The following is a 27,244-nucleotide window of genomic DNA, read 5'->3' as shown; positions in this document are numbered from 1 at the left end:
GCCCAGTGTGCCTCAAAGGCAGGTACTTCCTGCCAGAGCACAGTGTGCTTGAACTCCAGCAAGAGGTGCACCCACACCAGGAGGCCAAAAAGCCACAGGGCATTGTCTGAGCCAGTCCTGGCAAGCTGGCTGTGGTGGCTCTTGAGGATGGCCATCTTGGTCTGACCCAGTAGAAAGTTGGTCGCCTGGTATGGGTAGGAGCACATGTAGGTGGTTTCTGAGAAGCTCATGGCCAGCACCTGCATCAGTGGCTCAAGGATGACAGAGCAGCCACAGGTGGGGACAGCTGAGGAAGGCATGAAAGAGATTCTCCTTAATGCCCCCAGGACAGAAGGGGCAGGCCATCGAGGCAGCTGGGTCAAAGTGGGACACAAACATGCCAGTGGCTGGGATGCTGTGCAATAACCGCCCCTGCAGGTCACCAGTCTTTTTGGTGGTTGTAGGCTTATACAATGTGCATCAAACTGGGTGGACCATTGGGGAATCTGGTGGTGCCAGGCTCTGGTGCCATGGTGGATCGGGGTGGCTCACCAGCACCTGGGCATGGCAGATGTGAACCATCCAGGCATATAGGCTTCTACATGACAGAGAAGCAAAGGGGCAACACATGTCACTGTCAGGAGGCACAGGGAGCATCAGCAGGTTGCCAGGCCTACCAGCCACCTCACCAGCCATGGCCAGGGTAACAGGCAGCACTGGAAAAACCTCACTTGAGAGATCTGCCAGGGACCTGGCATGCCTAGAGATGGTCATCCAGGGTGACTGCTGCCTCTGGTGGGAGGGCAACCTGGATGTCAGACAGGAGACAGCCCATGCTGCGGATGGAGTACGTGCCTAGATGGGTGGTCAGGGCATCGGGAAAGATCCAGGATGACCGAGCAGGGTCAAGGAGATGGCTCAGGTGGAGAGCACGCACCTAGATGAGAGCAGCTGTGAGGTTGGTGGAGGCCAGGCTCGGTGTGGGGTGCCTCATGGCTGAGTTGTGCACCAGGGGTTCCCTCAGCAGCTGTGGGAACTGCAGGTGCTGGGCCTGGGGCTGAAGGCAGCCTGCCAGGCTTGTACCATGCCACGGTAGAAAGCCAGAAGCTTCAGGAGTGTAAAGTCCAGCAGGAAGAGCTCCCTGTCGAAGCTGAGGGCCCCCACCCTCTGCAGGAACTAGCATGCCAGTTGTTGCCAGGGTAAGCTCTCCTCACTGTAGAGGAATTGTTGAAGGGCTGGCAGGTGGGAGGCAGTCACCTTGCTCACCAGGTTGACCAGGCTCTGTCCCCGCTTAGCAACAGGTAAGTAGAAGACAGCTCGTGGGAGCCAGTGGTGCCCATCCCAGAAAAAATCTACCAGAAGGCACTGGAACCTCTTGAGTAGGTCCTGTGGTGGGTTGAGTACAGTACACCAGTGCCACAAGGTCACTGCCACCAGGTTGTTTGTGATGAGGACATGTCCATGGTAGGAGAGGCTGGGTAGGCGGGCCTCCACCCTTTCCTCATGGCCGTCCTAGTTGTGCGCCATGAAGGTTGGTGGCCCCAGGAACACGCCTGGGACCTTGAGGCCCTTGTGGTGCCAGGTGAGGCCCCCTCGCAAATCTGGGGGGTTTGTGCTGATCCACGTGCCAAGCAGCAGGGCAGCACTCTTAGCCCAGCTGATACGGGCCAAGGAGGTGCATTCATAGGCACTCTGGCAATCCATCAGAACCCACACACTGGGTGTTAAGGAAGCTGGTCACATCATTTGCATGTGTGGAGAGCTGGAGCAGAGGGCCAATGGATGGGCCCATGGCTGATGGCAAGGCCACATGATTCAGGCGGTGCTGCAGTGTGTGCAGCAGCAGTTTGATGGCCAGGTCACAGAGCATGCCCAACAAGGGGCAGCTCTGACAGATGCCCCTACATGTGTGGAATGGGGGGCAGAGCATGCCTTTCACCTTGAGCAGGCTGGAGGTATCTTGGTACAAGACCCAGAGGGCCCCAGTGAAGAGGGCCCCAAAGCCAAAGGTCTCCAGAGTCTGGAAGAGGTAGGCATGGCCTACCCAGTTGAAGGCCTTCTCCTGGTCCAGAGAGATGAGGCCAATATCTAGGCCAAAGAGTTCACTGGCTGTAAGTAGGTCACGTAGCAGGAACAGGTTGTCTTGGATGGTCCTGCCTGGCACACAGTAGCTCTGCTCAGGCTCAGTGATGGAAGCTGTGCTGGTGTGGAGGTGGGTTGCCAGTGCTTTGTCCAGAATCTTGCAGTCCACACACAGCAGGGGGACAGGCCACCAATTCTTAATGCACCAAGGTCTCCTTTCTTGGGCAGCAGCATAAGCACCGCTTGGTGGCAGCTGATTGGCAGGACCTTGTTGGCAAGACCCTCCTGGAAAATGTGCAGGTGGCAGGAGCTGAGGAGAGGCCAGAAGGTCTTGTAGAACTCAACAGGTAACTCGTCTGCTGGAGGTGAGGCCAGCCACGGTGGCTGCCAACTCCTCCAGAGACAATTGCTGTTCAAGCTCACTGACCTCCAGAGCACAGAGATGTGGCAGGCCCTCAGGGAGTTCCTGTGTGGTCCTGGAGCAGGATGGCTTGACCACAAACAGGTCATGATAGAAGGCGATGGCATGCTCACGTACTTCACCTGGGTCCATGATTATCCGGGCCTCAGGGTCTTGAGGTGATCTAAGACTTTGCTCGCTGCCTGCCACCACTCCAGGTTGAAGAAGTGCTGATTTCAGCCAGATCTTGGCAGCAGGCATGGATCCTTGCTCTGCAGGCTGTGCTCTCCACCAACTCAAGCAGGCATTTCCTGCAGAACTGGAGGCTCTTGCACAGCACCATATCACTGCTGGCAGCCAGCAGGGCAACCTCAAGCTCTTCCACATCTTCCTCCAGCTCTCAGCTACAGTGGCGCAGTTCATTTGTAGGCAGCTGGGTGTCCTGCTCACAAAAAGCCCATATCTGTACCTTGCCTACATCTCACCATAGCTTCCAGGAGGAGTAGCTTAGTCTTGCGGCCTCCCAGCCCTGCCAAAAGTGGGCAAAGCAGTCTTGGAAGTAGGAGTCTTGAAGCAGGCTGACACTGAAGCACCAGTAGGGTGTCTGTGTACAGGATCTCCCCAGCAGGCTCAGTTCAGAGCAGGCCAGGCCATGATCTAACAGGCCAGAGGGAATGATGCAGCTGCTGTGTAGGAGTGGCAGATGGCGCCTGGTGACATAAAGGCAGGCCATGGTGAGACCACTGGCACTCATCCAAGCCCAGGTGTACGGTGCACATCAGGATGCAGGGCTTGACAAAGATTGCAGTCTCCAGGGCAGACTGTAGCTTGTGGGCTGAGAGCAGGTGAGGCTCAGGCCCTGTGCAGTCAAGTAAGGTGTCAATGGTGCAGTTAAAATCCCCACCTATGAGGAGCAGGTTATCATCCTCACTAGCATCATTGCAGGAGGGTGGCCAAGGTCTCAAAGAAAACAACCCTCTCCTGGCCATCAGTGGGTGTGTAGACATTGATGAGTAGCAGGTGGTGTTGTGCTAGGGTGACACGGACAGTCAAGAGACAGCCGGGGACAACCTCTCAAACCATAGCCATATCATACTGTAGTTGTCGTGATAGGAGAGTCATGACCCTGGTGCTAAGGTTGGTGTCAGGGCTCAGGAACAAGTGACCTCACCAGGGCACATGCCAAGCCATCTGGTTGAGCCTGTCAGAATGTGTCTCCTGGAGGAAGGTGATGGCCAGCTGCTTCTGGTTGTAGGAGCTCCAGGACAGCCTCCTGTTTCACCAGATCTTGACAGCCATTGATGTTAAAATTGCCAGAGGGTGTGGGTATGGGAGAGAAAGAGTGAGGTAAGGTCTAGGTGGAAGAGTGAGCACCCAAGAGTAGAGCAAAATAACAGAGACAGGTTGGGGAAGGCCTATCATGCCCTACTCTACTCCAGGGACCCCCCTAGACACCACTCATCTCTCACCTGCTGCGCGAGCTTCTCCAGATGATATCTGCTGAGTACCTAGATCTTGTTGCATAGGTTTGGTCACAACTCTGGCAGCCTTGACAAAGAGTTTAGGATGCATCACGCTACATTCTTCTGTCCTTTGGTTTGCTTCAAAAAGGCCAGGAGACCCCCATAGTCAGAGCCGAGCCAGGGGGGTCTGCCAACATGGGCTGGAGATTTCCAACAGAAGCACTGGGGGGCTGCACCCCAGGTAAGAGATCACCCACAAATGCAGTGTCTACACCCTCAATATCTAAACACATCAACCTCCTCTCATCATCCAGGTCAAGGACTGGCTCTGGGAGAGTGATCCTTGCCTTCTTGGGAGGAGAGAAGTCATCCTGATCTTGAGGTTGCTTGTGACAGTCAGAAAGCTGGATCTCCATCTTACTAGCATCCTCATCCAATTCAGTAGGCTGGGACATGACCAAGAAGTCGGCAGACTCCTCTGCTGCCCCCTGGGTTGGGCCTCCAGAAGAGAGGCATTCTGAATCACTTGTACTGCCACTCAACTCCAGAAGCTGGGAGACAGGTGAGGGGTTGGTGACCCCCACCATTGCCTCCCCCACCTCCAAGCTGTCTCTGTCCATGGTCATGTGCAACAGGGTCACCAGCATGACAGCCAGAGCGGAGTCAGGCTCTCCAGCAGGGCCACCCCTGGTGCTGGCCAAAGAGGGTGCTGGTGGAGATGAGGTGTCTTGAGAGCCCCCCTTCATCTTCCTCTCTTTGTTCTTCTTCTTCTTAGTGGCAGGCAGCCCACCTTTCATAGGGGATGGGCTGGACCACTCCTGGCCCACCTCCCTGGGGCCAGCCACCAAAGACAAATCCACAGTGGAGAGTGGCCAGGAGGAGGCCCAAGCCCCATCATCAGACAGGGCCTTGGCACCATAGTTACCGGCCACCCCTAGCCACCTTGGCCGGGGTAGTCAGGGAAGGCAGGGGGCAAGTGGAGGCATCAGCCCTTCCACTCAGTGGGGCCTCTGCACCAGGACAGGGTGGACACCATAGGTGGAATGGGTGGGAAGAGGGCTGGGGAGTAGTCCCAGACCCTCCATTGGATGATGCTCCCATGCTGGAGACCCCAGTCCCCTCAGATGGAACAGGGGTGAAAGGAGGTCGGAAAGAGCTTCTGGCCTGACTTGGTGGGGCCTGCATCCCAGAAGTGGATGTGCCATCTGTCGGTACTGCTGCAGTTGCCAATGTTCCAGCCACTTTCCCCCGCAGGCACGGGGCTGCTAGGTGGGAAGAGCTACCACACTGGAAACATGCGGCCTCCCCCAACGAAAAATAAATCACAAACCTTTGCCCATTGAGTGTGAGGTTCAAGGAGTGAAGCAGAGACCAAGGACCCTCCCTGAGGAGCATGAAAACCTGCTTTCAAAAAGACAGGACATGCTTCTGCTTCGGGCCCTTGCTTCTGATCGTCAGTTGGCGAAAGGGACTCATAGGAACCTCATAATACTCGAGTCACTTGGCCAGCTCCCAGTTGGACATATGTGGGGGCATGTTGGAAATTACCACCCTCACAGCCTGGGTATTTAGGGGCATGACAAGATAGTGTACACTCGTGATGTCCAGGCCTTCCATACACACCCTGTTGACCAGGGTGGAAGTGCTCAGGTAAATCACTGGGACTGTACTAACATGACCCATGTATGTATGTATGTTAAGCTGTCCCAGGAGACCAGCTACGGCACCTACGCAGACCTCAACCCTGACATAAGGAGGGGTGTGAACCCTCAAGCCGTGGTTAAGGGGGAGGTCTTGAGAGGCATCCCTATGCCATCTGCTGGGTGTAGGAGCAGCCATTCCTGCTAGGACAGGGTTAATTTTAAAAGCTAAAGCTAAGGGAACAAAAAAAAGTGTGTGTATTAAAGACAAAGATAAGTGTCTGGGAATGTGGCCATAAAAATAAGAGGTGCATATGTGTGTGGGGTGGGGGGGGAGGGGTAGGGGGTGCCCAAAGTGGGGAGGAAGGGCTGAGGGAGGGGAGGCCTGAGGGAATTAAGAAAAAAAAAGATGAAAAAGAAAAAAAGAAAAGGGGATAATTTGCGCCCTTCAAAAGACATGAGATAAATAAGAAAACTCCCCACAGCAGACAGATAAAAAGGAAAGAAAAAAGAAAAAAAGAAAGAAAGAAAAAGAAACAGTAAAGATAAAAGCTGTGAAGTAGCAACTTGCAGACAAAAAACCTGGAAGGAAAGGGGGAGGGGACAGAGAACAGAGAAAACGAAGAAAAAACACTGAAAATGCAAGAAAAGAATTAGAAAGGGAAATAAACAGAAGCAAGAGATCTTTAGACAGGTGGGAGTCAGAAAAGAAAATAGATAGGAAGCTGAGGAGTCTTATGTTCAGGGTCACCACACGCAGCTCCAAGTGAACCTGATCCGAATTGTCCAAAGCGGAAGGAAGGAGGGGGGTGTTTAGTGTCCTGGATTTCATATTCTCCCATATGGTCACCCTATGCAGGAGGCTGAAGGAAGCACTGAAGAAAAAATGGATGGAGAAGAGTTAGGTTAAAATGACAGACAAGAAACACTGGACATAGTAAGGAGAGTAAAAGCTGTAACTTGTATGCAGTGTCCCTCTTCTTTGCCCTGCTACCCTGTCCTTGAACTGTTTCTCTGAAGCACCAAAGCTGCCTGCTGCTGTCCCCCAGCCCTTCCTCTAGTGCAGCGGTCACCACTTATCCTCTCCCCCCTGATTCCTGTTACTACCAAATACTGCAAACAGGAAATTCAAAGGCAAGAGAAGCAATGGTTGCAGTTGGGGGGTGAGAGAGCAAAGAGGGCTTGCATGACAGTAGATGACTTGCACACTTATTCCCACCAATTCCTGTTATCGCAGACTGCTACAGGCTCTGAATTTGGTGACAAGAAAAGTAGCATGGGAGAGCACAGAACAGGAGAATGCATTAAGGAGGGCTGTGCTGCAGCAAGTGGAGGGAACCTGAGGGCACCCTTCTAGGTTAGCACCTGGAGCTTGTGCCCATCCCAATTAATGCTACTGGTTGGAACAGATAATAAGAGTGAGAGGAAAGAGAGCTGGAAAGAATGTTACGGAATGAAAGATTAAGTGGCAATAATAAGAGAAGAAGAAGGGAGTGATCTTTAGAAAGGAAAAAGGGAACATAGTGAAGGAGGTCAGGAGGAAAATATTAAGCTGAAAAATAAATGGAATGTTTCAAAATGGAGAAAAAAATAATAATTATGAATGGGTAGGCTAAACGGAAACAAACTGTGGAAAGAGGCTGAGAATTTGTGCAGTTGAGATAGATATTTATTTCAAATTTTTTACGGTTACCTATTTTCAAATGTGTCAGTATCATTTACTTAGAAGTATAGGCAAATATTCCTAGAAAAGGAGAAGTTATGTTTAAAAATGCACACTAGTTAAATAAGGGAAAACAACTTTGAAATATTTAAAAAAAGATGTAGCTATTAAAAAGCCAGAAAGTTCAAAATAAAGGGTAATCCTTTATTTATTACTCCTCCTTTCCATGAGTCTGAATGCATCTACCTAATGAGAGGGAATGGAGCTGAAAGCAGACCCTTTTCCTCAGCATTTCTGGATTGGATTAAATCAGTTTGTAATTAAAATGGCTATACTCCTGCTTTAATAGCTGGCCAGGCTTAAGTTCAATGTGCTGTAGAATAGGCATCGTCTTGGCCCAGATCCTGAGCATCCACAGTTCTCAAGCTAGTGATTGTGGGTATTCAGTTTCACTCAGGATTTGTTTTCTTCCTTTAATAGCAAAATTAGTTCCTGTATAATTTTTAAATAAACACCTCCAAATGAGAGCCAATTTATCTCTGTAATATAATGAATAAAATATCTTATACTATTAACATGCATTTTTGAGAAGACAAGACAGGCAAGGAAGATCGTTAGGATGTCTCCAGAGATGGTCATAAAACACTCTTTTGAAGTTATACTGTGTTGTTTTCTAATTTTTGTAGTCTCAAAGCAGAGGAAAAATCCCTACCCTGCTGTCTCCTAGACAGCTGTTGCTGTTAAATTTATTAAAACACAGTTTAACAGCGAATAACAGTAACTTCATGATGTCATAAACATAGTTGTAGTTTTGCATCACAGGACAGCTGACTCATTTAGGGCTTATCTTACTCTGAGACTAGCTCCATACAAGTCAGTAACAGCAATAATTTGAAATGGATATGACTATTCATGCAGAGCCTGACTCAAGGCCCATTGCAGTAAATGGAAGGACACCCATTCACTTGAAGGAGCTTTTGATTGTGGGAGTCAGTTTCAGCAAGGGTAAAAGAAGGTAGCCTTTAGCCAATGGAATAGGAATTTCACTTTAGTCTTTTCTTTTAATTTATAGCCACATAAATATCACTATTATAACCCTCCAAAATAAAAAAAATTTGGTAACAAAAATGCCTCATGCCTATTATTAAGACTAAATATAGATTCCTATTTATATCACACTGCTGGTTAAAAATTGTTTTGGTATGTAGACATAAGAAAAATTAAAGTCTGTACTTTTATAAAGTTTTGCTGGAATACTCCTGAGTTTTTTTTCCTTTTAATCTATTTAGCAAAGTATTTAAGAGTAATGCTTTTTTTGAATAAAAATAAATAGTTCTTACCTTTACGATGCTTTTAAACTGACTTTTTTTTACAACTGCCCCTATAAAAACCAGTGTCATACAGCATCAAGAATGGAGAGGATTACGGTACTAGACATTTTCTGAGCTGCAAAATACATTTAAACTGCCTGGATGTCAGTGGTGTAAGTATCTGTAATTTAAACATCCTCCGTGTGTAGATTTTCTAGCTTCTCCAATTTGAAGAAATTTGGAGTAAGGAACATTTAGTTTCATAAACATATGGCATGTTTATAGACTTGAGTTTCTTATTAACTTTTCCTTTGGCATCATGTAAAGTCAGCTTGGTATGAAAATTATAACAAAACGCTTCTCAGGGAAAGACAATACAATGTGTGTGTTTAGTTTGTTCGTAAAATGACTAGGAAGGACTGAGGCTTTTATAACTTAAAATACATCTTGGAGTCTTCTGGGTGCCATCTGTCCAAGGCCAATATGACCTTAGCTAATTGGACAAAGGTAATTTGCTATGGGCAAGCTGGAAGCAGTAATTCCTGCTTTTTATAAGTGTCCCATTCTGATTAGATGCGCAGACCTGGTTTGTTAGTAATTTACACTTTGGTGATGTGCCAGGTCCTTTGACTGTTTCTTTCTGTGAACTTGAAACATTTTTGTGTTTTAAAAACCCTATCTCTAGAAGCCTGAGATTTTGCTAATTTTCCTAGGTAGGAGTTCCTTCAGCAGAACTGGCAATGCTCTGTGACTTTTCTACCAACTTTGCATAAAGAACAACAGGACTGGGTGGGTGGTCAGCACAAAAGGCTCCTCACCATGGGAACGATAGTAAGTGTAAAACATGTTTGCAGCAAATGTCATTTGCCATGATCAAGGACATATATAAACTTCTGACCAACAGCTGATCTTTAACTCCGTTTGCACTAGAACTGAAAGGAATTGAGAGCCTTTGAGAGCCTGTAGATGCATGCTGGGGAGAAAAAGGAAGACCAAATTAAGAAGATAACCTCATTTTACTGGTGGTGTGTAAGCAGCTCAAAGTGAAAACCATTTTAATAAAGTCACCAAGAATCATAGAAAGGTCCTGGGTTATTAGAGATATACATTTTGGAGTTTAATATTCTAGCTCTGGTTACACTCGTTTAGATACTTGCCACAAAATCTGTCCTGCCTCAGGCAGGAAGTTGGACTGGATGACCTCTGAAGGTCCCTTCCAGCCCTGTTTCTCTATGATTCATTTTACAAACTTAATAATTAGAGTAAAATAGGGAAAATTCACTGGAACACTAAATTGGACTGTAACTTTCAGCAGAGGGTAACATAACAACCACCAAATGAATGTGTTGAGTAATTAATGCTTTATCTTATTCTTCTAGCAATTCCTGTCTTTTTATTCCAACAGCTTACATCACATCTATTAAAGCTATTTCATGCTTGTTTTGAATACATGGTGACCTCAATTTGACAGCATGGCACACACATATTTTTTCAAAATCACATGCTGCTGGATACGTACTGAGTTGGCTTCCATCGCTCTGCTGCATCAAAACCAGACAGCAGGCCAACAGGGAGTATTAGTCCATAGAGTACAGCTCCCCTCCATTTCTGTGTGCTGCCCACACAGCCCCTACATCGCAAATTTCTCCTTTGCCCCTTCATATACTTCCTGCCCTGCTGCTTTTTGTACTGTAGAGAACAAAAAGATAGTGCCAGGCTTGAGTGTTTCTCCACTGTACCAGATACCATAGGGAACCTATTCTGTATGCACTAGATCAGTGCCCTGTGTAAATCTGACTCTGGCCCATCTTACTACATATGCAGCCCACTGTCCTCCTACATTCCCTCAGTGATGAATTCTCTTCCTTCTTCCCCTTCTTTTTTATTCTCTTTTTCTTTTCAGTTGACCACCTTGGATCTCCCAGGTCCTTGTGTAGATGTGTAAGTCAAGGCAAGATGGTGGCTGTGTTGGATAACACAGAACATAGTGGTGGAATTTGACAATTTTCTGAGCTATTCTCTGAGGTCATCAATTACTTTTGAAATCAATTATATTTTTACATTTGAAAATGGGGGGGGGCCTGTATTTTACAGCTGTTACGAAGATGGCCATGTATGTGAAGTTTAGAGTATGATGCTGTGGCTAAGAGTCTAAAAAAAGTTGCTCAGGAAAATTTTAAAGAAAGCCTTTTTTTCTTTGAAAATAATTTCCTCTCAAAATGATATTTACTTAAGAAAGTATTAAGGACAATTTGATTGTTGAAGACTTAAGGTGTTCAGTTAGCATATTGATGAAACTATTTTAGTAATTGAATACTGGTTTCTTGCTTAATGGCACAGCTGAAATGATTTTTGGTTGGATCCCCAGCAGAAATTCAAATGAGCCTGCCATTATACAGATTTCCCCTCCACAAACTTTCAACTTCACTTTCCCAGTTCTCTAAAAATTCACCATATTTTCCTGCCCCTTTTTTCCCCACTCTCCTCACACATCCTTAAATTCATCAAATCTTCCAACCCTTCTCCCTCTTAATCCCACCAGTCCACAAATCACTGTTTTCCTTCTTCATAATGGTTCTTGAAAACTGTTCTGGGTATGCTGAAATACTTCCTACATACTTCATTTGGCTTCCCCCTCACTCTGATGGTGCCTCAGGTTGCTTTCATGACTGCTTCATGTAAGGTAGCAACTACTACTTTTTTTTTTTTTTTGAAGAAAGACCCTTATACTCATGAGTAACTGTACTTCATTTTTCTCCCTTACTACAGGATATACATAATCTTAAGAATATCAGGCCTGTTAGGTTTATAATCAAACTCAGCATTAATATTAGCTATGGCTATTGAAAGATAACTGCTATGTGATGACAAACTCACAGGTGATTTGAAAGCTGGGTGGATGTTAATTAATAATGCTTAGATAAAATGAGAAAACTTTGTGAAATCTCTCTCTCTCTTCAACTAATTTTGTTTTTATGGTAATTTATTTAATGCATACTTTTCTTATATTTTTGTACTATGCAGAAAATAATATACTTCCATTGGGTATTTCCCTAAATATCCCTATGTAACATATCACTGATTAATGTTCACTACCATATTAAAAAGTAAAGTAACAATGAATTTTATTAATCACTATTAACATTTCCTGTTATAAACATAAGTTGTGTGTTTACACATGCTATTATTTTGCTATCATGGCAAACTTGGGTGCTTATCATGCTGGAGTTTATTGCTCCCAGGCAACATGTATACACTTGTGCCTGGGACTGCAGTATGTTGAGCCAGGTTGGAACAGTACCAGCTGGCAGGGAGCCCAGGGGGATAGGGAAGAGGAAGGGAGGGGCCCATTCAGCCTACCAGCCTAGGTCTGCTCTGACCTAGCTCAACACACTGCAGAGGGGCTGGCTGAGGCATGAGGATGCTCCAGTGTGGGGCTAGCTGAACAGGCAGCCCCTGCGTAGAAGCACCTTCATGCCCCAGCCACCCGTGTCAGTGTCTATATATGTAGTGCTACAGAGTAAAAAACTCTGCAGCAGGATTGTACTTGTATTTACAAGTACTACCCAGCTTTGTAGTTAATTAGTTTCCTGTAGCTTAATAGGACCACATGTGTAGATGCGAGATGTTTACTGTGGATCTAATTAGCCTGATCCACAGTAAACATCTCACCCAAAAAAAAGAAGATATAATTTCTAGTGCAAACATTTCTTTTCAGTTTATCGTAACTAGGACCATGCATGCACATATGCCCAAACAAATGATAACATGAAAAAAAATTGTTTGTATAAAGTTGCATACTTACAAATTAAAGTTATTTCCACTTTGGCCACAAAGTCACAAGCCACAGAGTTCCTTCAATTCCAAAGACAAGTGTTTAAAACTGACTAGTGGCTTTGGACACCCAGTGCTTTCTGACAATCACATCACAAGTAGGACACCACCAGTTAGTGGCATTCAAAAGGTCACTGGTCATTCTAAACACTTGCTTCTTACATCAGCCATTTTCACTGGCTGCCTGTAACACACTATTGGCCTTCCTTTTTTCCTTTCCCCTTTTATAATTTAAATTAAGGCCTTTTTCCTTTTCTTTACAGGGATGGGTATATTTTTAATAACTTCCTACCCCTCTGCCTCCTCTCTCCAACACAATGGTTCACAGACACACAGCAGGCAGCTTGAATGGGCAGATCATTTTAAGAGACAGAACATTATCTCCAACCTATGAAGAAATAAATGTCTTTTAGCCCCAGGAAATAGCTTACATGTTGGAAAAAGAAAATAAACTCAAGCTTTGTTTGTCAGGTTTGGTAGAGTGTAGCTTTTAAATTTGAACCCACAAAACTTGAGGGAATTTGAAATTAGACAAGTTGCATTCATTTAAATCTCATATAAACAACACAAGGGTTTGAATTGTAAATTTCAGGTCTAAATCAGATCCAGACATCAGAGTTTGGGACTATTTACGGCTTTCACTTTGTGTTCATATATAGCAGAAAGTAAATCCTTAATCCTTTGTTTTTTAATATGTATTTCTGCTACACATACAGATATCTACGCCATAAACATCAGTGATTAACAAATCAGATGAATGGGGTACAAGTAAAGACTGTGAACCTGACAGTGCAATATTATTTGATACTGAACAAAACACAAAATCTCTCTTAAAAATTTACTAAACAGTCTGGGTCATTGTAATGCAGTGCACAATGATATAAAAGAATAGAACTTCATCAAGTGTCAGAATGATAGTAATCAGGAGAAAGCATATTTTAACAGTTGTTATGAGCCCTTTAAAAATAATTTATTGTTTGTAATCAACTTTGGTCTGGATGGTGGGACAATCGGAACCCAAGCTGCTCATCCAGGGGCGTGGGGGGGGGGGGGGGGCTCCTGCCACTGTGTGCACCCCGACAGAGGCCCAGAGCACAGATCAGGGGTCACGTGGCCCCAGGGCCTCCATCAGGGTATGCACATTGTCGGGAGCCCCCATTCCCCTGGACAAGCAGTCTGGGCTCTGATTGCCCCACCACCCAGCCCAGCCAGGACCCCAGTCACTGTAGCCCCTACTCCTGCTTGTGCTCCACTCCCTTCCTCACCATGGAGGCCTTGATCTGGCCCCCCCCAGTCCCTTCCCCTTCATGGAATCAACCAGTACTTGCCTGCCATGCTGGGCAGCCAGTGACCCACACGCCAGGCTGCAATCCTGGCTGTATGTGTGCCCCACCCCACTCCTGCTGCAGCCACCCAGAGCCCATGGCCAGGCTGCCCTGTTACTCTACTCACAGCTCAGGATTTGTGGGGGCTGAGCCCCATTAGCCTCAGCCTTCCGCTGCCCATGCTTATGACAGGCTGGGACTTTCTGTTGCTAAGTGGACCTGGAGCTCATTCTTTGTTTTTGTTTTCTTTGTTTATGAACTAAACAGTGGTTTGGGTTTGGTACTACTGTGTGGTGGAGGTCCTAGTGGTGCTCTAGGAGGGACACAGATAGGGCCTGAGGGCCCAGAGCCCAAAAAGTGCCTGAGAAGGGCAAAGATAGAGACTAAATCAATTCAGTCTTTGCAGGTTAGTCTAAACTGCACAAATTAAATTGAAACAGAAGTGAACAGTCATTTTTACCTTTGATTCAAGAAATGCGGCCACCTGCCTGCAGTTGCTCAGACCAGAAGCTGAATGATGCTAGAGCATCGCTCTCTGGCTGTGTTCACATTCTTTTCCTGCCATCTCCAAGGTCTCTGGGATTTGCAGTCCAAAATCAAAGCAGCAGGAATCTGCAGGGGTGCTCATCACTTCCTCTTCCTGCTTCTAGGTTCCCCTGGGATTTGTAGTCCACAGTTGCAGCCAGCAGTAAGTTTGAGCAGGGAAGGGGTATTTAGCTCCCTTCCCTGGCCCCAGACCTCAGCTGGAGTTTACCTGGGGGGGGAAGCCTCTCCACCCCCTGCAGACTGGGCAGCATTCCCAGCCGGGCTTCCTCCCCCTTCCCACCCTGCCCTACCTTGTCAGCCAGTCCTCACTGCTCCAACTAGGGGACAAAGGGGGATTCTGAAATGAGGATGGACAACCACTGGTCAGAGATGATCTAGGCAGAGCTATGCCTATGTTCTACTGTGGGTATTTCCCATGTTTCTGGGCTTTGCTGGTTGCTCCTGCCTCCCCTCTTTCTGCTACATGTGTCAGGGTATTTTTAGGCCTTCCTCAGAAGCATTGGGTGTTGGCTACAGACAAGGCTGGGGACTTTGATTGGTGTGTCAATGCTCCTGCTGGGACCAAAGCAGGAGGTTCTTGGTTAGGGGGTCTTTTTTCTCTCCTCAGGGTCAGACCAATCACCATATTTGGGGTCAGGAAAGAATTTTACCCCATGGCCAGATTGGTATGGACTGTGGGGTTTTTGCCTTTCTCTATAGTGAAGAGCATGGTCCCCTTACACAGGATCTCTTGAGCATATATTGACAACATTTTATAGAACCAGGACATTGGCTGCTGTGGTTGCCCTGCTTTACCTGTGGTGGGTTAGGGTGTTAGGTCTGTGTTGTGTCAGGGTTGAAAGTAGTCTTCTGTGGATTAGACTACATTAGATTATGGTTTTTATGGGATAGTTCTAATAGGGATGATCCTGCCTCAGGTTGGGAGTTGGACTAGATGACCTCTGGAGGTTCCTTCTAGCCCTGCTTCTCTACAATTCTACCCAATGTGGGTATCCAATGATAAAATATCTCTTTTGCCTCATGTATTTCCTTTTAGTTCTTCATTACCTTCCTAGTGTGATTTCTTCCTGTTAGTAGTTATTTAAATTCCAGTGACACCCCATAATTTTTACCAGATTCCTCAAAAGCAACCAAGGACCTTAATTTAACCTTTTCACCAGCATGGTAGTTCTGTCATGCCTATTGAAAATGGGTGATATGGGTGGGAGTTGAAGGCCTCTAATGTATCCACACAATTTTCTTCATCTGGCCATACTTCTGAAAGTTCTAGAGAACTTGACTTCTTTCCCTTATACATGTCCATGCCAACCAGCAATTTAGGAGTGTAATCAGAGTCCCTTCATTCCTCAAGAAGATCTGAAAATGTTGGGTCTCATTGCTTTCACTCCAACACCCTAAATCAACATAAATACTTCTGTTATATAATTTAAGACAGCAGAGCTGGAGTCCCACTAGGTTCTTCTGAATACCCTGATGCTATAATCTTATCTCTGTTCTAGCATCTACCATGGTAGCATGTTCAGATTATTTTTTCTGACCATCCCTGTATTAGAGTGATGATTGTTCTCTTGGGGCTTTCTGCAAAACTGGGATAATGGCTTCTTTCCAGAATTCTTTGATTACTCAGATCCTGAATCATAGCTTGTCTCTCAAGAAATAGCAACTCATTCCTTTATAGGTAATAGATTTCTGTGTGTCACCTTTATTTCACATGGCCAGCCTTGGGTTTAATCTTGTAGATCACAGTGTTCTTTGTCTTCTTGTGAATGTGTCAGGTACTACTTTTCATCTGTCTTGTATTTTCCAGCAATACCCAAGCTTTACAATAGGACACTGTTCCCTGGCAGAGCTACTATGAAAACAGCTGAGAATCATACTGGTGCTTACTTCTAAGATCTTATAGGATGCAGTCAATTAAGCTTCCCTTAATTGAATAGCATGCTGAGATAAGGAATCTCATATCTATCTTTAACCTCTCCTACAACCAAGCTTAACTCTATGAGCAACTGGAGTTCTCATACAAACTTTAAAAAATGTGGTGAGGCTCCTGTTACGCAGTTCCCTATGGCATTGTATGCACACAGCTGTTGATTTCTGTTTGAGGAGGAGGCCCAGCCTATGAAGAAAGAGTCTAATTAAACAGCTGAGGATCATCTTGATGATCAAAAAAGGGGCTCTGAACTATCTATTCAGTTCCCACTATTTTGAGCACCTTCCTCAAAAGGTGAATTTCAAGATCTCATCCCTGGTCAGCGTATATCTGAGCTTTTCCATAGGTGGAAAAGTACTTCACTTAAAATATGAGCAATTACAGTAGTCTGGTATTTGATATGCCTATGTAAACAGGGTAAAATGGTCAGTCATTACTGAAATGTTTCCACTATTTTTCAGCTCACTTTTGTTTTGCTTCCAATCACAGGTTACATACATTTGAACAGACTCTGAATATTTCACATTTAATACAAACATCTTCAGCCATCATAGGTTATGAGAACCTATCTTGACCAAGTCCCATTTCTCCATTTCCAAAATGTCTGACATTATTGTGCAGGACCCTCAGGGAAAAGGGTTTTGTGGGATTTTAGTAACACGTGTTATGTGTCTGAGATTTTGTAAAATGTCTGTTGTTATATTGTGGCATATTCCATTAGTCAATTTTAAATTGCTCCACTTCCTGAATAGTAGCATATTCTCTGTAGTAGATGGAATCATGGTTGGTTAACAAGCTTGCTAGTCCATGCTGAAGTCTGTTCTGGAAACCAGAGTACTGAGAGACCCTGGATACATGCCTAGTAAATTTGCAGATGACACAAAGTTGAGTGTCTGCCACTCCACCCTGGAAGGCAGCACTAGGATCCAGAATGGCCTAGACAGACTGGAGAAATGGTCTGCAATCAATCAGATGAAATTCAACAAGGACAAGTGCAAAGTCCTGTATAGGGCCCCAGTAAATCTTAATCTACCTCTCCTTGGGTTGGAAGAACTGTATGCATAAATATAGACTGGAGAATGATTGGCTAGGTTGTAGTATTGCAGAGAAGGACCTGGAGATTATGATAGACCATAAACTGAACGTGAGCCAGTGGTGTGCTCTTGTTGCAAAAAAGCCAGCATCATACTGGATTGTGTTACCCCTTTCTTTCTATGCTACATCCAGGCCTTCAGGCTCCTAGGTTGGTGAGAGCAAGCACAGAAGGGCTGAGAAACTTTTTACATCAGAGATTGCATTCACCAAAAAACACTGTTCTGGGTGACCTGGAAGTATTCATGAGTTCAGGTCAAGTTCAGAAAATAGTGTCAGGCAAGGAAAGAATGGATTATTGAAACATTTCATTTTATCATTTACAGAATGAAGCATTTTGACGCTTGGGGATAGATTTACAAGAGACTTAGTCACCATTCACAATAGAAGAGGAAGAGAAAGTACTATTTCCTCCTTACACCCAAGAGTTCAGTATTTAGGAGACTATCCTGTGGTGTGGTAATCCCTGATCTTAATAAGTTTTTGTCTAATTTGGAGCAGGGATTTAAACCAAGGATCTGTTGCGCATGTCTAGGTTGATATAAGGTTATACCTATATGACCCCATTAGTCAGGAAATCTCTAATTCAGTTTATTTTTGCTCATTTCTCCCATAATGAGGATAACAACATTTCATTAACTCTATATTTGAAATGGAAATGAGTTTTAACCAAAACCAATAAAACATTTGCACCTGTGTAATATGTATAATCCATATAAATGTCTGCTAATCCTGTTTCTGTCTCAGTTCATTAATAGATGATGGAATAAAGTTTCTATAACTACAGGGCTATAAATAAATGTTGGGTCTTTTTGATTTGTTGGAATATTTAGGCATCTTTTTCTGATGTCACAAGGGCTGGAAACTTCTTTCTATTTAAAAAAGTAAGGTTAGAAACTCAAACAAAAACCTGATTCCAGCAGCTCAAAGTAAAACACTAAATACAGTAAATATCACAAGACCTGTAAGAAAATGTTGAGTTGGCAACAATGCACTGTGGGTATGGATCAGCATCAGGAGAGACAAGATCAGCATGAGCAATGAGCATCATAAGCTAAATAAAAAGTTATTTAAAGTTGCATGAATTTTTGCTGCAATATTTTATACAGATTTTCTCTTTTTAAGTCAATGTTCAACACAGGATTGGAGTCAAGTTGTTAAATACTTTCTTTCCAGTGTTTTTCCAAAAGACAGGACATTGCTCATTACCAAGCAATATTAATGAGTTTGTAGCCAGGAGAAAAGTGGGTTTTGGCAACTCATAGTATTTACCAGCTCATTAAATGAAGGGTTTTGGGCATTAGAAAGTAGACATTTTGGAACCAATTTTTTAGGACAGATGTCATAAATCTAGTAACACATACTTTATCTGCATTTAAATTCTGCATTAAAATGCTTGATAGATTCTTAGGCCATATATAATTTCTTCACTGTAGGCACCTGTCCATCTTTGAAGGTTTCCCCTAGACTTTTACTTCAGTGGTAGAATGCAAACATCTTGTCATCTATATTTTTCTCTTTGAAACACATGAAAGATTTCATGAGGTTTTCCCCATATGAGATTTCTCTCACAAATTTTCAGGGACCACATTAGGCCATGAGACCTGACCTACTTGAGAAAGCACTTCATTGGAGATGTCCACATTTTGAGAATTATGGAGAACGTGGAAGAAGAGGAAGAAGAGACAAAGGGCACAGCAATTCTTTTCATTTATGCGTCTTGACACGTACAATCCTCCTTTGCTGGAACTCTTTTTAACAATTGGATTGTCCTTTGGAAAATGTAGCTTTATTTTAGGTGGTTGTACCAGTTTAGTCTACTATTTTTAGAACTAGTTCTTTCACTCTAACCTCTTGCCAGTTTGCAAGAGAGACTTGCAGTTTTTTTCCACTATCAAGAATGCCTGGTTGTAGTTTATTTTAAATGGATTCACATTGCCTTACCCACACTGGAAAATCTGTTATGATGGAACTTGTAGCTTCTTAATTATACTGTTGATTCCATAAAACACCTTTGAAAACACAGAAATGCTATGCACATTTTGCTTTATAATTGTGAAGGTTTTCCTTGATAGATAGATATTTAAGAAATAGTTAACCGTCTGCACCTGTTCATTGACTTTACTGCATCGAAGCCAGGAAAATAAGCAATTTTTATGTAGTTTTGGCTGGCTAATGCTGAGGAAAACTACAAGGATGGTTGAAAGGGTTGAGGAAATTACTGGATATTTTGATACTATCTGATGAGGAAAAAATTCCTCATCAACATGTAGTTTTATATACTCTTACCTCAAGTGGGGATTTTTATTTTTTGTTTCTAATAGTTACTCTTAGGGAATGTATGCGTGCAACAAAGCAAGTCAGTGAAGATGTAAATTGAGGAGTCAGTGGTGATAGGTTGTGGGGAGGGAGGGGAAGCAGGGAAGGGAAATTAATGTAGCTGGTAAATAGTGGAGGGGTACCTGGGGAGTCAGATGTTAGCCAGGTTATAACGTGTCATAAATCCAATGTCTATTTTAGTAGACATTATATAGACTTTGGATTTATGACACATTATAACCTGCCTAACATCTGACTCCCCAGGTATCTCTCCACTATTTACCAGTTACATTCATTCCCCTCCCTCCCCCCCACCTGTTGGTCACGCACTGACTCCTCAATTTACATCTCACTGACTGGTTTTCTTGCATGCATACCAGCCTCTGGCTTCTTTACTATTCACTCCATCCAGGAAGAGCACACACCAACTGCAGATGCTTCCTCAGCCTGACAAAGGCACTTATACCTGAAGGATTGCAAAGAAGAATTTTCCCAACTATCTGAGTTGGTCTAATAAAAGATATCAGGTTTATCCAAAGAACCTTAGCATTGAAATTACACTGTTACCATGATGATCCTGGAAATATGAGGCACAAAAATTCTTGTGAGTGATACATTTTATTGAACCAGCTGCATGGTTGAGATAGCCATAGACAAGCTTTCAGATATAACTGGAAGCTTATCTATGGCTATTCCAATTATGCTGTTGGTCTAAAAAAGATATCACCCACAAAAATTATTGCCTCTTGCAGAAGACTTTATGAATGATGCTAGTGCTAAAGTGCCAGTCTTAAAAATTTGAGTACATATCCTCTTTCTGACAATGTAGGCTGTCCCCTATGAAAACTTATGCCTCCCTGAATAAGTTAGATTTTATGGTGCCACTCTACCTTGTCTTCTGCCTGACTCTGGACTAACACAACTACATACTTTTCTCTACAGTTGGGGGTTAACTAAGTCCTTATAAGAAATAAATTAGTGATTGGATCTGGGACAGAAGGGGGAAAGATTTCTGGAAGACTGGATTAACACATTTACAGAGGAATTTGATACGCAAAGGAAATCACTGAGTCTATACCGAAGACACTCTGAAACTACAGACATGATAAAGAATCCAAAATACAACAACAAAAAGCACCTGAAGCAGAAAAGTCCATGAAAGTTAAAGCTGGTGTCCACAAAAAACATTTCATAAGAGTACACATGCTGTGGCAAAAATTGCAAGAATTAGATGGATTATATCACTTTGCAAGTCTCCGCAAAATGTACGCAGCATGGACAGTAACAACACCATTAACTCAGTTAAATTCTTCAGAGAAGCATAGCTATTATTATAAAAAATACCCAAATGAGCAACTGAAGAAGAAGAAAGCATTGCATCTGAAAGCTTGTCTAAGTCTATTTCAATCATGTAGTTGATCCAATAAAAAATATCATCCACAAAAAGATCTTGTTTCTTGCATTTCTTGGACCATCATGGCTGTAACGTCACTCAAAACTACCACTTTAGACAAGAGGCTGAGGAAGTGTCTGCATATGGTCTGTGCTCTTCCTGGATGGAGTAGTAAAGCAGCCAGAGGCCAGTACATGTGCAAGAAAGCCAGTCAGTTTAAATGTAAATTCAGGTGGTCAGTAAGTGAGAGACAGGTGGGGGCAGGAGCAGGGTGGGGAATTAAAGGATGAGAGATAGGATGGTAGATGAGAGAAAGAATGATACAGTACAGACCAGCATATACACGAAACCCCCAGAACAACATCCATATCTGCACAGAACCAGAAATCACCCTAAACACAACCAAGAAAGCTGTCATATATAGCCAAGCCCTCCAATAGCACCGAATTTGCACTGAGGGGAACACCCATGATCATCACCTCACAAATGTCAAAAGGGCTTTCACTCGACAAGGACACTCCTCCAGAGAGATAGATCACACTTTTGAAAGAGCCACCTGGATACCATGTGAAGAATTGCAGTACAGAAGAAAATGCCCCATAAATCGTACGCTACTGGTTATGACATTTAATTCCTCACTGGAACCTATACAGAAAATCCTCAAACAATTGCAACCCATACTAGAAAGGGACCCTATTCTTAAAGAGATATTCCCAGAGCCACCCATCCCAGCCTTCAAACAAGCACCAAACCTCACTAACCTCATCACCAGAAGCAAACTTCCTCAGGTCCAGAACATGCCAAATGGATCCAAGTCCATGCTATGACAAGAAATGACCACCCCAACAAATACTACACCCCACAACAGAACCATCAACATTCCTGGATCTTACACCTATGTCATCCGGTGCACCAAATTCCCTGATGGAAAATATGTAGGAGAAACCAAACAACAACTGTGTACCAGAACAAGATCCTGTCTATCTATGATAGAGTGGCACCATAGAAACTAACCCAATTATCTGTGGGGGCACATTTCTCACAAGAAAACCACTCTCTCTCCAATCTCTCAGTTCTGATCCTCAAAGGGAATTTACAAAATACCTTCTATAGATAAGCCAATGAATTTCACTTCATCAATCTACTGGATACAAAAAATCATGGACTAAATATAGACATTGGATTTATGACACATCATAACCTGCCTGACATCTGACTCCCCAGGTAAATCCTCCACTTTTTACCAGCTATTCCCATTTCCTTCTCCCCTTCCCCCCACTCCTGTCCTCATTCTTTGACTATAGCCACTTTCATTCCTCCTCCTCCTCCCCACCTCTCACCTACTGACCACCTCAATTTACATTTTAACTGCCTGGCTCTCTCTCATATGTACTGGCTACTGGCTGCTTTACCATTCCTTCCACGAAGACCACAAACCATCTGCAGACACTTCCTCAACCTGATGAAGGGTGTTTGTGCCCAAAAGCTTGCTACGAAGAATTTTTCCAACTATGTGAGTTGGTCTAATAAAAGATATTGGATTAACCCAAAGAACCTTGTTTGCCTATGTCCTTTGACCAACACAGTTACAACCTACATCCCTGAAACTTTAGACAAGATATATTTTCAATAATGCAAAAAGGAAAGAAGGTATCAATTACTGACTTAAAATTTATAGATTCATAAATTGTTATGGGCTGGAAGGGATCTTACAGATCACTGGTCCATCTTCCCTGCTCTAGGCAGGAAGACAACTTGGGTTAGGTGACCCCAGCAAGGTGACTGTCTTGTCTCCTCTTGAAAACCTCCAGGGTAGGTGACTGCACCACCTCTGGAAGGCGTTTATTCCAGTCTGGACACCCTAACTGTAAAGGAGTTTTTTCTGGTATTAAGCCTGAAGCATCCTTCCAGAAGTATGTATTCATTGAACCTGGTCTTCCCCGGAGTTGCCCTAGTGAACAGTTGTTCACCAAGCTTCTGATGCACTTCTCTGATATAGCGGTAAGCCGCTATGAAGTCCCCTCTCAGCCTTCTCGTCTTTAGGCTAAAGAGGTCCAGGTCCCTCAGCCACTCCTCATATGGCTAGACTTGCAAGTCCCTGATCATATGGGTGGCTCTTCTCTGGACCTTCTCAAGCTTTTCCACATCCTTATTGAAGTGGGGTCCCCAGAACTGGATGCAGTAGTCCAACTGCAGTCTCACCACTGCTGAGTACAGCAGGAGTATAACTTCCTTAGTCTGACATGAGATACATTGGTTGAAGCATGCCAGAGTGTTGTTTGCCCTGCTGACTGCTGCCTTGCACTGACAGCTCATATTTATGAGATGGTCAATCATTACCTCTAGGTCCCTTTTGGCCGCAGTACAAGTCAAGCTGTCACCACCAAGCCTGTATGTATGTTGAGGGTTGTTTGCCCCCAGATGGAGCACTTGACACTTGGAAGTGTTAAACTTCATCTGGTTCCGGTCTGCCCAACTCTAGAGCCTGTCCAGGTCCACCTGTATCTGTAACCTACCTTCTGGGATGACCACACTGCTCCATAACTTGGTGTTGTCCAGCAAGCTTCTCACTCCCCCATCCAAATCATTGCTAAAGATGTTGAAAAGAACCGGTCCAAGCATGGACCCCTGAGGGACATCACTGGCCACTTCATGCCAGGATGACACATATCCATTCATGAAAACTCTCTAGGTCCTACCCTGTAGCCAATTTCCTACTCACTGAACTGTCGAGCAACTGAGCCCACAATCTTCCAGTTTTCCCATAAGGATATCATACTAGATCAAAAGCCTTTTGGAAGTCTAGGCATATAAGGTCTACCACGTCTCCTGTCCAGGTAGCAAGGGATCTGGTTATAGGAGATGAGACTGGTAAGACAAGACATACTCATGACAAATCCATGCTGGCTATCATTCAGAATTTTACCTTCTGTGAGCGTATCACACATAGATTCTTTAATGAGCTTTTGCAAGATTTTCCCTGGGATGGAGGTTAGGCCGATTGGCCTATAGTTGCCCAGGTCCTCCCTCTTCCCCTTCTTGAAGATGAACACAATGTTGGCCCTCTTCCAATTGACAGGGATTTCCTCTGTGTACCATGAATTCTGAAAACTTTGCCAGGGGTTCCACGATGACCTCAGCCAGCTCCATCAGCACTCTTGGACGGAGTCCATCCAGTCCTGCTGACATAGAAATATCTAGCTTTTCTAATTGGTGTTACACCTGCTCAGCATCCACAGTGGGGAGGCTGTCAGTCCTGGCATGTCCCCTATGAGCCTTATCTTGCTTGACTTTCCCCCTGGTCCTTTGAAATACCAAAGCAAAGTAGGCATTCAGGAATTCAGTTTTTTTCCTGAATGTCAGTTACCAGCTGTCTCGAGGTGTTAAGCAGGGGTCCCACACTTCCATTTGTTTTCCTTCTACTAGTTACATACCTAAAGAAGGACTTCTTATTGTCCTTGACTCCCATAGCTAACCTAAACGCCATGGCTGCCTTGGCTTTCCTTATCATTTCCCTCCAAGCGCTGGTCACTATTGTATAATCCTCGTTGAGGACCATCCCTAGCGTCCACTGTATGTACACTTCTTTTTTCTTTTTTAAGAGGACCGCAATGTCCTTATTAAGCCAGGAGGGTTTGCTAGCCCCTCTGCTGCCTTTCCTCTTTGCAGGAATGGTTTTCTTTTGTGCTTTGAGGATCATATCTTTGAGCTACGACCACTCTCCATGTACCCCATTTGCCTTGCCTTCCTGGTCCTGCATCGCCTCCCCTACTAATGCTCTGAGCCTGTTGAAGTCAGCATTTTTGAAGGCCAGGACTTCAACCTTGTTGGTTGATTTATCGACCTGGCGGCAGATGGTGAACCTGATAATTTCATGGTCACTGTTGCCCAGGTTACCCTCAATGTTCAAGCCACACACCAGATCATTTCTCTTGGATAAGAGCAAGTCTAGGAGAGTGTTACCTCTGGTTTGCCCTTGCACTTCCTGGGTCAGGAAGAGCTCCTCTATCACAGTCAAGAAACTGTGTGAATGATCTGACTTAATCAAGTGTTCATCCTAATCTGTGTCTGGGTAATTGAAGTCACTCATGACAACCAAGTCCCCTGCACACACGGCCTCTGTCAGTTCTCAAGAGAACTCCAGATCTACGTCCTCCCCTTGGTTTGGTGGCCTGTACTAAATGCCTACAGTTAGGTTTCTCTCACCTTGCCCTCCCCACTGTAGCTTGACCCAGAGGTTTTCAAGCTGCCTATCTTTGGAGCTGATGCCAGCCTCCAAAGAGAGGTACTGCTCTCTCACGTAGAGAGCTACCCTTCCACCTTTTCTCTCTACTCTGTCTCTTCTGTGCAGGGTGCGGCCCTCTATGGCTGCACTCCAATCATGTGAGGAGTCCCACCAGGTCTCTGTGATCCCTACTGGGTCATATTGCCCACTATAGAGCAGGAGGGCTAGCTCCTCCTGCTTGTTCCCCACACTCTTGACATTGGTGTAAGGGCAGCTGTGGTCTCCAACTGACACCCTCGATTTCCCGAGATGCTGTGGGAGAACTGTTTGGTTAGCATTTCACAAAAAGTTGTGCTAGTGTTCTCCACAAGGGAACTTTCCTGTGTGCCAGTCCCTGGGCATACTCCACTTGGAATTTTCCTGTCCCCCAGCAAAGTCAATTTAAAGCCATGTCTAGTAGATCAGCCATCCTGATTGAGAACAGGGCTTTACCGCTCCGTGTGAGGTGAATTCCATTTTCTCCTAGGAGTCATCTCATTCCGAAATGTGTGCTATGGTTGAACAAACCAAAACCCCTCATGGTCACACCACTGTCTGAGGCATCTGTTAATTTCTTCCACGCAGCCTTCCCTCCTAGGTCCATGCAACAGGGAGCATATAAGAGATTGAATTTTATTAGTAGATGTTTAGGATTGTGAATCCAAAAAGATGACAAAGCCAGTAGGGAAATACAAATTGCCTGAGCAAGGGACTAACATTAGAGGAAAGGGGGTGAGGAGAGGAACACTAGGTTACAGAAAATAAAATATTAGCCAAGCCTGTGGGGTGAGGGAAGGGAAGGGAGGGGGTTTGTGACGCTGACAGAAAGAAGATAGATACACACAAACCTGTACAATGGTCCACAATGGTGGAGGAAGTAGTTTGAAGAAACTGTCTCAGTCCATATAGAGTCTCATTGCGGGGGGTCCTCTTTGGGTGAAGCAGGGTTGTCCATTGCTGAAAAATCCTCTCAAAGTGAAGGCCATCTTGTGCAGAGCCTCTAGTCTCTTGAGCTCAGGCCCCAGAGCCCTGTAGTCACCCATGAACTAGTCAGGGTTACCCCTGGACATGTCGTTCATGCCCACATGGATGAGGAGCATGGGGTAATAGTTGGAGGGATGGATGAGCCTGGGGATCCTCTCCACAATGCCTTGGATGCGGGTGCCAAGGAGACAGCAGACCCCTCAGGCTAAGAGGTCCAGATGGCAGATTGTCTCCTGAGGGGTATGGAGGGACCTGTCTCCCACCACCACCACCACCCAGTGGCTCTTCCTAGGGGTGGGAATATTTACCTCCTCCTCTGATGTCCCTGTCAGAGTCTCCTCATGGGTAGTGAGGGGAGCATACCTGTTTTACAGTGCCAGGGGAGGAGTGGCCTGGCTGTGCATGCTCTGGACCTGGAGCTGCCTGTTTCCCACGTAGCTCCAGATGCTTTGATGTCAGCTCCAGAAAGACACAAAGGCCTATGATAGAACACTTTAACCTCCTGGGACACTCCATTGCTGACCTCAGGCAGCAAACCTTTGAAAACCAATTTGAATGGCAAACTGCAGAACAAGAAATCATCCAGACTGGTTTGTATTAAGTATGATTTAAACAGAGCCTAAGGATTCTTATCTCATTACCTCAATTATCTTTTGTGAGCCCTTTGTTCCTATGGATTTTTTGTTTACCTCTCACAGTACCACCTTCTTTCCTCCTCCCTCTTCCCTTCCCTTCCTATATTTTGTATTCAAATGACAGAACAAGGATCAATGGTCTCAGGTTCCAGCAAGGGAAGTTTAGGTCAGATATTAGAAAGAATTTTCTTACTAGGAGGGTAGTAAAACATTGGAACAGGTTACCCAGAGAGATGATGGATTCTCCATCCTTGGAGGTTTTCAAAACCCAGCTAGACAAAACTTTGGCTGAGATGATCTAGTTGGGGAGGGTCCTGTTTTGAGCAGGCAGTTGGACTAGATGACTTCCTTAGGTCACTTCCAACCCTAACTTTCTATGACTCTT

The sequence above is a fragment of the Crocodylus siamensis genome, chromosome 1 (genome assembly GCF_052110815.1).
Source record: "Crocodylus siamensis isolate JL-2025a chromosome 1, ASM5211081v1, whole genome shotgun sequence".
NCBI lineage: Eukaryota > Metazoa > Chordata > Crocodylia > Crocodylidae > Crocodylus > Crocodylus siamensis.
The sequence above is the reverse complement of the archived record's forward strand: the minus strand, read 5'-3'. Positions refer to the sequence as shown.